Source organism: Acomys minous (genome assembly GCF_964271855.1).
Source record: "Acomys minous genome assembly, chromosome: 1".
In the NCBI taxonomy this organism is placed as follows: Eukaryota; Metazoa; Chordata; class Mammalia; order Rodentia; family Muridae; genus Acomys; species Acomys minous.
The window spans coordinates 93,124,603-93,136,932 of NC_140483.1; positions in this window are offsets into that span (position 1 = coordinate 93,124,603).

The window sequence follows — 12,330 nt, forward strand, 5'->3', positions numbered from 1 at the left end:
ACACATATAGTAACTACCTACAGCAAGAAGAACCATGAAACATTCAGGAATTATATAAGCATTACATTCATAGTATTTTGGCAATTTGTATTTGGCAGCCTTGAAGAAAACATCTTCCCTATCTTAGTGAGTCTAAAATTCTGAATGTAAATCAATATCTATCATATCTCATCATTATCAACTTAAAGCATCTATATAGATCTAAAAACATCTTAATCCCTGAACAACTAAGCTTAATTGTCAAATTAAACTATCTAGAATTCAACCCCATCAGAGACTTGAGAAAGAATAACATTAATTACCTGAGTATACAGGTAGTGCAGGTTGGCAGGTTCCAATAGAAGATTACAGAGACAGTTTCCTGCCTGAAACCTCATTTCTATGACAGCCTAAAAAGGGGCAAGATTGGATGCAGGCAGAATCAACAGCCAAACTCTGTCAAGACAGGCTAAGCAAATCCTCAATAGTTTTTGCCTCACAAATATGTCTGCCAGATATATTGGGCCAGAAGGCTGAAGATGATGCTCCAATGTTATAGATAGTTTTGATGGGTAATCTTAGTTGTCAACTTGACTACATATGTAATCAATTAAAACTGAAGCTACTGGTCATTTCCATGATATTTTCAACCAAATAAAGTGGGATGACACACTTTGAATTTGGTCTACACTTTCTGGTGTCTGACCATATAAAATGACATAGAAAAAGGGACCTTCTAGAATTTTCAGCTTCTTGCTCTCATCTTCACTGACAAGGTCATCTAGCCACTGAAGAAGCATTCCTTAACTGGTGTTAGAGTCTTCTTTTTCAGAATCTAACACAAGCTGAAGGCCATGGCCCACACCTCTTGGGAATTCTCAGGGCTGTGGCACACTACTGGGACTATAGGACTGAAGAAGCCCTGGCTTCTTTGCCTTTACACTGGGAAACAGCCATTGTTGAAATACCTAGACCATAGCCCATAAGCCACTCTAATAAATGGAGTGTATGACAGAGAGAGAGAGAGAGAGAGAGAGAGAGAGAGAGAGAGAGAGAGAGAGAGCTCTATCAGTTCTGCTGCTTTAGAGTAACCCAAATAATACAGGGAATATTCTGATTTTTTGTTAAATGAATCACACATGGGTCAGAGGGGAAATCATAAAGTCTTAGATGCTCATGGCTTTTAGCAGACAAATATAAAAAAAAACATGTAGTCAAGTACAACCACAGTCACCTTCAATTTGCCTAGAATAAACAAACATGTCCTACATTCAACTCCACCTTTGGTACTCTTAAATTGTGAAAACAAAGACAAACTGCATGTGGACACATACCACACAGAGATTGGAGTGGGTAGCCTCTGTACCATCTTTGTTTTTTGAGTCCATTTAGACTTGATAGCCTGTAGTGCTGAGGGATGGCAAACACAGAGAATTCTAGAGGAAGTCTTGAACCATCCCATGACATTGACACATTCCTCAAAGCAGCATGTGTGCACAGCTGAGTCTGCATGAGTCTGAAGATAAAGTAATTAGGGACCTTCTGAGCTGAAACCTACATCAAATACAAAGTGGTTGACTAAATACAAGTAACACATATATGTACTTTGAAGTACATCCCTATAAATAAATTTCAAAATATTTTAAAACTTAGGGCAAGGGAAGAATATTTTATCACCAGTGCCCTTAGAATTGCCTGCACTTGACTCTTATGTAAAGGAGATTAAACTCATGTATGGTTTAAAATTTTCAGACATACTAAAAATACAGTAACACTAATAACCAAAATAAATTCATACAAAAACTTGCCTCCTGCTACTCCTAAGGGGACAAGTCTTAATTTTACAATAAAAAGCCATATGTAGATAACATTCAAAATTGTACGAAATTAAGAGTATAATTGCTTGTCTGACATTTGTGATAGAAATCACGAGAACAAAGATGAGGAGGACATAGGTATATCCTCCCAGATGAGTAGGAAGATGTCCACAAGTGACAAGACAAAATTCAGTATTTGTTGGAACACAAAGACACACTGCCTACACTTTCGCTATTATGTTTTCTGGTATCATGTCTTTGACACCAGAAGAACTTAATAATTACATCAACATTTACTCATTCTTCCCCCAAGCTTGTGTCTAGCATCCCATGTAGAGTTCATGCAGTATCAACCAAAACCTCTATAACTCTAGTTATAATGTACTTAAGGCACTTTCCTATTGCAAAAGCAACTCAACATCAGGCTGGAGAGATGGTTCAGTTGGTAAAGATGTTCACAGACAAGACTCACGACTGATGAGTTCGATTCCCTGGGCCCACACAGGAGAACTCACTCTGCCCTCTGATGTGCACTGACACGCAAATAATTACATGTAATAAAAAATTTAAAGCAACTCAACATTATAAAATATCTCCATATTTACGCACGATTGGCAATAAAGCCTGAAGAATCACACAGACTTGTTTTAGGTGGCAACTCCTTATCCAGCATAATGACTCATGTAGAGTTCCTATCTCAATGTGTTCTCTCTCAGGATGTTAGCAGTGGTCAATCTCACTGCCCCCTTCTGCTTCAGGAATAAAACCCTTAAGAAAGAAGTTTTACAGAGCTGATCAAGTTGTCTAGGTTTCTTGTCACCAGAGAAAACCCCAATTACTAGGTCAATGTCTCTGAGAATTTCAGTCAACTGCTTATTCAACAACTCACTCAAGAACTGTTTCTCACAGCATGTAAAGCAATTTGTAGGGTGTTTTAAGTTTGCAAAGATGAAGTAAGTGACGGGGCTTCCATCTGAGGTCAAAAGAGAGCATCAGTTGAAAAGTAAGCTTGACAATAGGATGTCCTCCCCTCTGTCCCAGTTTCCTGATAAGTGAAGGCTTTCATGGGACATGCCCCTTGGACTCTAGATGAGAGAAGCATGGGAGATTAGCAAAGTAGAAGGATCCAGAGGGTCCTAGAAATCTACAAGTAGAACATTATGATAGGCAGATTTGGGCCCAGGGGACCCGCTCAAACTAAGGCACCAGCGAAGGACAATACAGGCAGTAAATTTTAAACCCCGACCCAGATCTAGCCAATGGACAGAACATTCTCCACAGTAGAGTGGAGAGTGGGGTATGACTTTCTCACGTACTCTGGTGCCTCACCTTTGACCATGTCCCCTGGAGGGGGAGACCTGGTGGCACTCAGAGGAAGGATAGCAGGTTACCAAGAAGAGACTTGATACCCTATGAGCATATTCAGGGGGAGGTAATCCCCCTCAGGAACAGTCATAGGGAAGGGGAATAAGGGGAAAATGGGAGGGAGGGAAGAATGGGAGGATATAAGGGATGGGATAACCATAGGGATGTAACAAGAATAAATTAATAAAAAATTAGAAAAAGAAAGAAAGAAGAAAAATAAGCTTGAGTGGTCTCAGTATCCCTATACTTAAAGCAACACAAAGTTTTATATTCTGGTTTGTTCAGATTGTCAACTTCCTTATCAGTGTGGATATCTTTAGAACTGAAATCTCACTTGTATAGATTTATCCTTAGTAAAGTATGAGAAAAGTATGTGTATCTACAGTTATCACATGCTCATGCTAATTTAAACATAAGGATGCCAGTTTTCCTGACAATCATGCTGATCTGTTTGTTCAGTTTTGTTTTTCCCTACTGAGATATAAAATGCCTCCCTGTTCCCTCTGCAGACACAGAGAGCACACCAGGGTATAGGACACTTGGCATCCTCCAAACTGTGCAGTTAAGTGGCAGGAATCAGATTGCTTCCTGTTATCACATGGCATCTCTCTTGTGGGGAGGCAGTTATCTGTGTTCTCAGGAAAGTGTCTTTTCTGAGCACTGAATCTACCCCTCTACCCCTCCCACAACACATGTCTTCGCTCTTTACCCAATAGCCTATTTTATTCACTGCTTCTTTTAGAATGTATTTGTCTTTCTTAAATATATTTTAGCATTATTCAGATATCAAGAACATTCATATGAATGTTTCTTTAGTAAATTTGCAGCATATATATTGTAATCACCACTAACCCAATTTAAATTATTTCCATTGCCTCAACAATTTATAATTAAATGAATATGTTTTTCATCATAAATCACAACTGTGTCTCAGAAAGCTACTTTTCTGTATGTATAAATGTTCCTTTTTCAGACATTTTTTGTTTTATTGGTATAAAATCATGTGTAACTTAAATTTAGCCATTTTTCTTTAGCATGGACTGAATTACTTTTTTTTATTGTTGAAGCATATTATGGTATATATTTTTGCTATGTTTTATCCATTTGAAAGACATTTGGAAAATTTCCATCTTAGTAGCAATTCTGAATAATACTGTGAAAATTAGCATGTGAGTCTTTGCGTATACAGGGGTTTGTTCTTCTATAGTTTTCTAGAAGTGAAAGTAAATGTTAAACATATTTTATTTTCCAAAAAATAATAAGATATTCTCCAAATTGCCTACAATATTTATATAACTACAACCTACCAACCTCAGCTCTTCCTTGTACTTGCTCATTCTTGTTACCATTTGTAATCCAAGCACTAAAGAAATATGCTGTAAAAATTTGGTTTTACTCTATTTTCTTATTAACTAATAAATATTTGACCTGTTATACATTTAGCATTTCATAAAACTGCAGGCTCTTGGGAAGCAGGCACATTATGTTGCTTTTTCTTGTAGGGTAGTTGTACACAGTAGGTGTTTAATTTCATTTGGAAATTAAAATGCAACCATATAATAAATACTGCAGAGAATTTAAAGCCATCATTATGAGTAATACTACATTACCTTAATTTATCTCAGCTATATTAACATGGGTAATAAACTATGTAAAATCTTTCCTGTGAAATAGGCTAATTAAGGTCTATTTGATTTGCTAAGACAGGGTCTCATACGGCCTCAGCTAGCTTCCAATTATATATACAGTCAGTGATGAACTTGAAATCATACTCTACTTCCTTCTACTTCCAATGACCTGAGATTACATGCACTTGCCATTATATCATCCTGGTATGGTCATCTACACATTAGAATTTTAATAATTATTTTTCAGGATGTGCCAATGGCAAACTGGAAGAAAGGATAGAAAAGAATCTCCAATGCCCATTCCCTTCAGTAAGATGCTCTCTATGGTGTTGTCAAGCCAGTATGTAGCATGTGTTAATAAGGATCTCAGCAGGTGCTACACAGACTAGAGCTGTTGATTACATGATGGGAAAAAATTTTACTCCCCATACACCCCCTGTTGGTGGTGAAGCGTCACTGAGACAGTGTGTAGCAATTGTACAAAGATTCCTCCTGACTCTGGCTTCTACTCCATCAAATTCACTAGTACAAGTTCTCCACTCTGGCTTTATCTGAAACAGTTCTCAGGTAACTAGCTCACTCACAGTTGGCCTGTTAAAACTCATCTCACATCATCAAAATAATTCTGTAGTAAGATAAAAGTTTCTGTAAACAGTTCTCAGATGAGAATGTTAAGCCTATAGCAATAGCTACCATTTTGGAAATGAGGACTCTGTGTGTGTGTGTGTGTGTGTGTATGTGTGTGTGTGTGTGTGTGTGTGTGTGTGTGTGTGTGTGTGTGAATTCATTGTTCCAGTGTTTTATGAGAATAAAATGAGTTTTATTACAAGGCTCCTGTGTTTGCCTATTTTATATATGAAAACTCTGAGACACAAAGAAGCAAATAACTAATTTGATATTTCATAATTATTAAATATAAAGCATTTGAATTGTTTTTCAAATGTGTCTAGTTCAAAAGTCTTACTCTTTTCTTCTAGTGAACTCTGAAACTCTGCATTTCTTCTTCTTCTTCTTCTTCTTCTTCTTCTTCTTCTTCTTCTTCTTCTTCTTCTTCTTCTTCTTCTTCTTCTGCTTCATTAACTTATTTATTTACCTTACATCCAAATCAGAGCTTCCTCTCCTCTGTCCTCCTGGTCCCTCCCTCTCAACTTTCCTCTTCCTATCTCCTCTCCCTTTATCCTCAGAAAAGGTAGGCCTCCAACAGATATCAATTCCCTTGATGTATGAAATTGCAGCAGGACGAGGCACATCTTCTCCTATTGAGTCTGGATAAGGTAATCCAGTTAGAGAAAGGGATCCAAACATAGCCTACAGAGTCAGAGACAGCCCTGCTCCAGGAATGTTAGGGCCCACATAAAAACCAAGATACACATAGGCTACATACGTGTAAGGGGCCTAGGTCCACCCTATGCATGGTATTTGGTTGGTAGTTCAGTTTCTGTGAGTCCATATGGGCCCAGGTTAGCTGACTCTGTAGGTTTCCTTGTGGTGGCTTTGACATCTCCAGCTTCCGCAATCCTTCCTCTCATTCTTCCACCGTCTCCCCCAGCTCACCCTAATGATTGGCTATGGATCTTTGCATACATTTTTCATCAGCTTCTGAGTGAAGCCTCTCAGAGGACAGTTTTATGCTAGGTTCCTATCTAAAGGCATAGGAGAACATCATTAATCATATCAGGGGTTGGCTTTCTATGAGATGGGCCTCAAGTTGGGACAGTAATTGGTTGATCATTCCCTCAATTTCTACTCCACCTTTATCCCTGCACATCTTGTAGGAGGAACTTATTTTGGGTCAAGTGTTTTGTGGGTTAGTTACTGTCTTTTTCCCTCCATTGAAAGTCCTGCTGGGCGATGGCACACACCTTTAATCCCAACACTCAGGAGGCAGAGGCAGGTGGATCCCTTTGAGTTTGAACCAGTCTGGTCTACAATGCGAGTCCAGAACAGCCAAGGATACACAGAGAATCCCTGTCTTGAAAAACAAAACAAAACAACAACAACAACAACAACGACTGAAAGTCCTGCTTTGTTATGGAAGGTGGCAATTCCAGATGAGATTGGGTGTGTTCAGGATGATACGGCCATAGAAAAGGGGACCATTTCAGGTTCCATATCCTCTGTTGCTAGAAGTCTTAGTTAAGGTTACCTCATAGATTCCTGGGAGTTTCCCTTGTCCTAGGTTTCTGGCTTGTCCCAGGGATGCCCCACCCCTCCCACCACCACAACAACCACCACAAATTTCAGTTCTCTTTCCCAGTTCTGTCTCCCTCAGTCTTCTATGAACTCGACCCATTCTGTTCCCCTCTCTACCTTCTCTCCCACTCAGCTTCTTCCCTACATATACCTCCATTGTTTTATTCCTCCTTCTCTCTAATACATTTAACATGAAGGAGTGTTACATTCTGTCAAGGGCTTTTGCAGCATCTAATGAGATGAAAATGTTACTTTTTTCAGTTTGTTTATATGGTGGATTATTTGATAGATTGTGTATCTTAAACTATTCCTGCATTCCTTTGGATGAAGCCTACTTGATCATGGTGGATGGTGGCTTTGATGTGTTCATGGATTCAGTATGTGAATATTTTATTGAGTTTTTCCCATCAGTATTCATAATGGAAATTGATATGAAGTTCTCTTTCTTTGTTGAATCTTTGTGTGGTTAAGATGCCAGGGTGACTGTGGCCCCATAGAATGTGTTTCGTGATGTTATTTTTGATTCTATTTTGTGGAATAGTTTGAAGAGTATTGGTACTAGTTCTTATCTGAAAGCCTGGTAGAATTCTGATCTAAAACCATCTGCCCCTGAGCTCTCTTTGCTTGGGAGACTTTTAAGGACTGTTTCTATTTACTTAGGGGATATAGATCTATAGTTGGCAGATATGCAGCTTGGTCATTATGTAGGTCCTCTAAGAACTGGAGTAAAGGGTGTCTCCAACTCTGTTGCATGCCTTTGGATCCCTTTCACCTAGCTGGGCTGCTTTATCTTGCCTCAGTGGGAAAGGATGCATTTAGTCCTGATGTGGCTTGATATGTCAGGGTAGGTTGTGTCCCATGATGGGGTGGGGCATGAGAGGTGGCTCCCCCATCAGAGATAGGGAGGGGGCATGCCAGTGGGCGTGGGAGGGGGACTGAAAGGAGGGGAGAGAGGTGGCTGTAATCAGTCTGTAAGTGATTAAATAAATTAATTAATTAAAAATTATCTGTTCTTGATTTAACATTGGTAAATGGTATCAATCCAGGATATTATCCATATCAATTAGATTTTTGCAACTTTGTCAAGTACAGGCTTTAAAAATAAGATCTAGTGATTCTTTGTATTTCTCAGATATATGTGGTTATGTCCCCCTTTTCATTTCTGATTTTGTTAATTTAGACATTCTCTCTCTGCCTTTTAGTTAGTTTGGCTAAGGGTTTGTCCATCTGTAGATTTTCTCAAAGAACCAGTTCCTTTGTTGTTGTTGTTGTTGTTGTTGTTGTTGTTGTTGTTGTTGTTAATTCTCTGTATTGTTCTATTGTTTATAATTTATTTCAGCCCTGAGTTTGATTATTTCCTGTTGTTTACTCCTCTTGGGTGTGTTTGTTTCTTATTTTTCTAGGATGTTCAGATGTGCTGTTACGTTACTAGTATGAGAGCTCTCCAGTTTCTTTATGAAGGCACTTAGTGCTATGAACTTTCACCTTAGCACTGCTTTTATTGTGTCCCATGAGTATGTGTATGTTGTGCTTTCATTTTCTCCGAATTCTAGAAGGCTTTCATTACATTCTTTTTAATTTCTTCTTTAAACCTGCAGTTATTGAATAGAGAGTTATTCAATTTCCATTTGAATTTTAAGACTTTCTGTTGTTTCTGTTGTTGTTGAAGTCCATCTTTAATCTGGAGTGATCTGAAAGTATATAAGGGATTATTTCAATTTTTTATGTGTCTGTTAAAGCTTTTTTGTGACAAGATATATGGTCTGTTTTGGAGAAGTTTCCATGAGGTGGTGAGAAGAAAGTATATTCTTTTGTGTTTGAGTGAAATGTTCTGTAGGTATCAGTTAAGTCCATTTGATTTAAGATCTATTAGTTTCATTGTTTTTGTGCGCTTAGTTTCTGTTTTGATCATCTGTCCTTTGTCAAGAGTGGAATGTTGAAATCTCCATGGGATGGTTTCCCAGGCTAGGATAGGCATTGGTTGGACATTCCCTCAGTCTCTACTCTATATTTATCTCTGCACATCTTGTAGGCAAGGTAAATTTTGGATGTAAGATTTAAATGTGTGATTTAAACTTTACAAAAAAAAGTATTTCTTTTAAAAATGTGGGTGCCCTTGCACTGAGACATATATGTTCAGAATTGAGATGTCATCTTGGTGGATTTTTCCTTTAATGAGTATGAAGTATCCTTTCTCCCACTATTAATGGGTAGGGATCAATATGTGATTTAAGCTTTAGTAATGTTTCTTTTACAAATGTGGATGCCCTTGCATTTGGGCCATAAATATTGGCAGATCAATGCAATCTAGTTGAAGACCCAGAAATAAATCTACACACTTATGGACATCTTCAGCAAATGGTGCTGGTAGAACTGCACATCTACATGTAGAATAATGCAAATATTTCCATATCTATCACTCTGAAGAAAACCCAAGTCCAAATAAACAAAAGACCTTAACATAAAACCAGGTACACAAAATCTATTAGAGGATAAAGTGTAGGGCAGCCTTGAAGACATTGGTACCGAAGACAACTTCCTGAACAGCACACCAACACCTCAGACTCTAAGATCAACAGTTAATAAATGGGACCTTATGAAACTGAAGGTCTTCTGTAAGGCAAAGGATACTGCTAATAAAACAAAAATGACAGCCTACAGATTGGTAAAAGTTCTTCACTAATTCTACACCTGACAGAGGATTAATATCTAAAATACATACATACATAAAATACATAAAGGAGTCTGGAAATTAAATGCCAACAAATGAAATAATCCAATTAAAATTGGAGTACACACCTAAATAGAGAGTTCTCAACAGAGGACTGGTAAGTGGTTATACAGTGGCTGAGAAGCACTTAAAGAAATGCTCAATGTCCTCAGTCATAAGGGAAATGAAAATTTAAATGACTCTGAGATTCTATCTTACACACATCCGAATGGTTAAGATTAAAAATTCAAGTGACAGCACATGCTGGCAAGGATGTGGAGAAATGAGAACACTCCTCCACTGCTGGTGGGAGTGAAAACTTCTACAACCACTTTGGAAATAGGTCCAGTGCTTTCCCAGAAAATTGAAAGTAGTGCTACCTCAAGATCTAGCTATACCACTTCTGGGCATATACCCAAAGGATGCCCCACCATACAATGAGGACATTTCTCAACTATTTTCATAGCAGCTTTATTAATAATAGCCAGACAATGGAAAATATCTAGATATCCTTTAACTGAAGAATGGATTAAGAAAATATAGTAAATTTGCATAGTGGAATTCTACTCAACTATTAAAAACAAGGAAATCATAAGATTTGAAGGCAGGCAGGGTACTAGAAAAGATCATCTTGAGTGAAGTAACCCAGATCTAGAAAGAAACTATGGTATGTACTCACTTGAACTGAATATCAGCCGTATATTACAGGATAACCTTACTACAATTCATAGACCCAAATATGCTAAGTAACAAGGGGGCGCCCAATAGAGACCCTCCTTGAATTTCACTCGGGTGGGGAAATAGAATAGACATTACAAGTGGACATAGAGAGGGAACTGGGTAGGTGGGGTTGCAGAGATGGACACAAATTGGGGATCAGTGTGGGATGTGTGGGGAAGGGAAGTGATTAAGCTTGGAAAGAAAAAGGGAAACCAAGGGCGGTGGCATTTCTGAAACAAGCTGGAGACATTCAACAGGGTAGGATCAAAGGAGGAAATGGTCATGTCTAGCTGAGCCTCCTATCAGTGGGGGATACTGAGAAGGCAAATGTCTAGTCGGGCAGTACTTACAGTGATGGTAGGGGAGCACCAATCCACCCACAAAGCCTTAGATCCAAAATTTACCTTGCCTACAAGATGTGCAGAGATAAATATGGAGACTGAGGAAATGTCCAACCAATGCCTACCCCAGCCTGGGAAACCATCCCATGGGAGAAAACCGACCTTTGGCACCATTAAGGATACTTGACTATGTTTATAGACAGGAGCCTAGTATAACCATCCTCAGAGAGGCCAACTAGCAATTGATTGAATCCGATGCTGAGACCCAGCCAAGCATGAGGCAGAGCTTGGGGAGTCCCAAGGAAGTGTGTGTGTGTGTGTGTGTGTGTGTGTGTGTGTGTGTGTGTGTGTGTATGTGTGTGTGTGTTTGTGTGTGTGTGTATGTGTGTGTGTGTGTGCATGTTCCTGTGCACGCGTGCGCACATGTAGGGGCGGGGGTGGGGGGCATGATAGAAATCCCAGAGTGTACAGAGATGCCACAAGAGGATGAAAAGAGTCAACTAACTTAGTCCCATGAAAGTTTGCGGAGGCTGAAATACCAAACAAGGAGCGTGCATGGACTGTACCTTGGCTCCATACACATGTGTATCCGATGGACAGTTTAATTTTCCTATGAGTCCCTTAGCGAGTGGAGCAAGTGCTGTTTATGACATGGACTCTGTTGCCTGCTTTCAGTCAAACTGGCTGGGTTGCCTTGCTTGGGAACGGAGCTCAGCTCACTGCTGCTGGCTCTGCCACTGAACGCTTCTGGGGCTGGCAGGCCTCCTTGGCAAGGCAGGCAGAGCTCTGTGTCCACTGTATTTCTTTTTACTTCTCTGAGGCCACAATAGTTCAACACTCAGATCTCAGCTGTGGTAGGTAGGGTAGGATGGCTTCTCTCTGTTACATGATCCAATTTTCACTTCCACAATCCTCACACGCTTTGATCTCAGCAGTCACTGTAGACTACAACTGCCACCTCCATGCTTGGCTTCCTCAAATCTATGCTTCTGTTAGCTTCAGAACATGAACACTAAAAGGCCTGCATTAAATAAGCCACCTTCAGTCTGCCCTATTTCTCAAAGATGCTTAAAGACACCCTGAAAGAAGCAAAATCACTTAGACTGTTCTTTCATTGCGTCTCAAGTTTGCACTCATGTGTAGAAGGCATTATCACCAGCTAATAAAAGTGTGTTCACACTCTCTAGTAGTAACTTCTGTGTAACACTTCAAATGTCACAACTGGGACAAGAGCTAAAGGAGCAGGAACTATATGTGTGAGGTAAGTATTAGCTACAAAAAATTAACCTCCATTCGTGTTGAAAGTTTCAAGAAATTTGCTATAATTCTCAGCTCCTGAGAAGTGTTTATGCAAATATAACTAGAAATATTTACTTTGATGTACTATAAGTGTGATCAGGACATGAATTTTATATTACCTGCCTATAAAATATGTTAATAAATCTGTGCTATAGGCTTGTAGAGATGAGTCAACGGTTAAGATCACTTGCTGCCTTTTCAGACAACTAATATTCAGTCCTCATCACCCATGTCAGGCAGCATATATGCCTCTACTGCAGATCCAGGGCATGTGACAC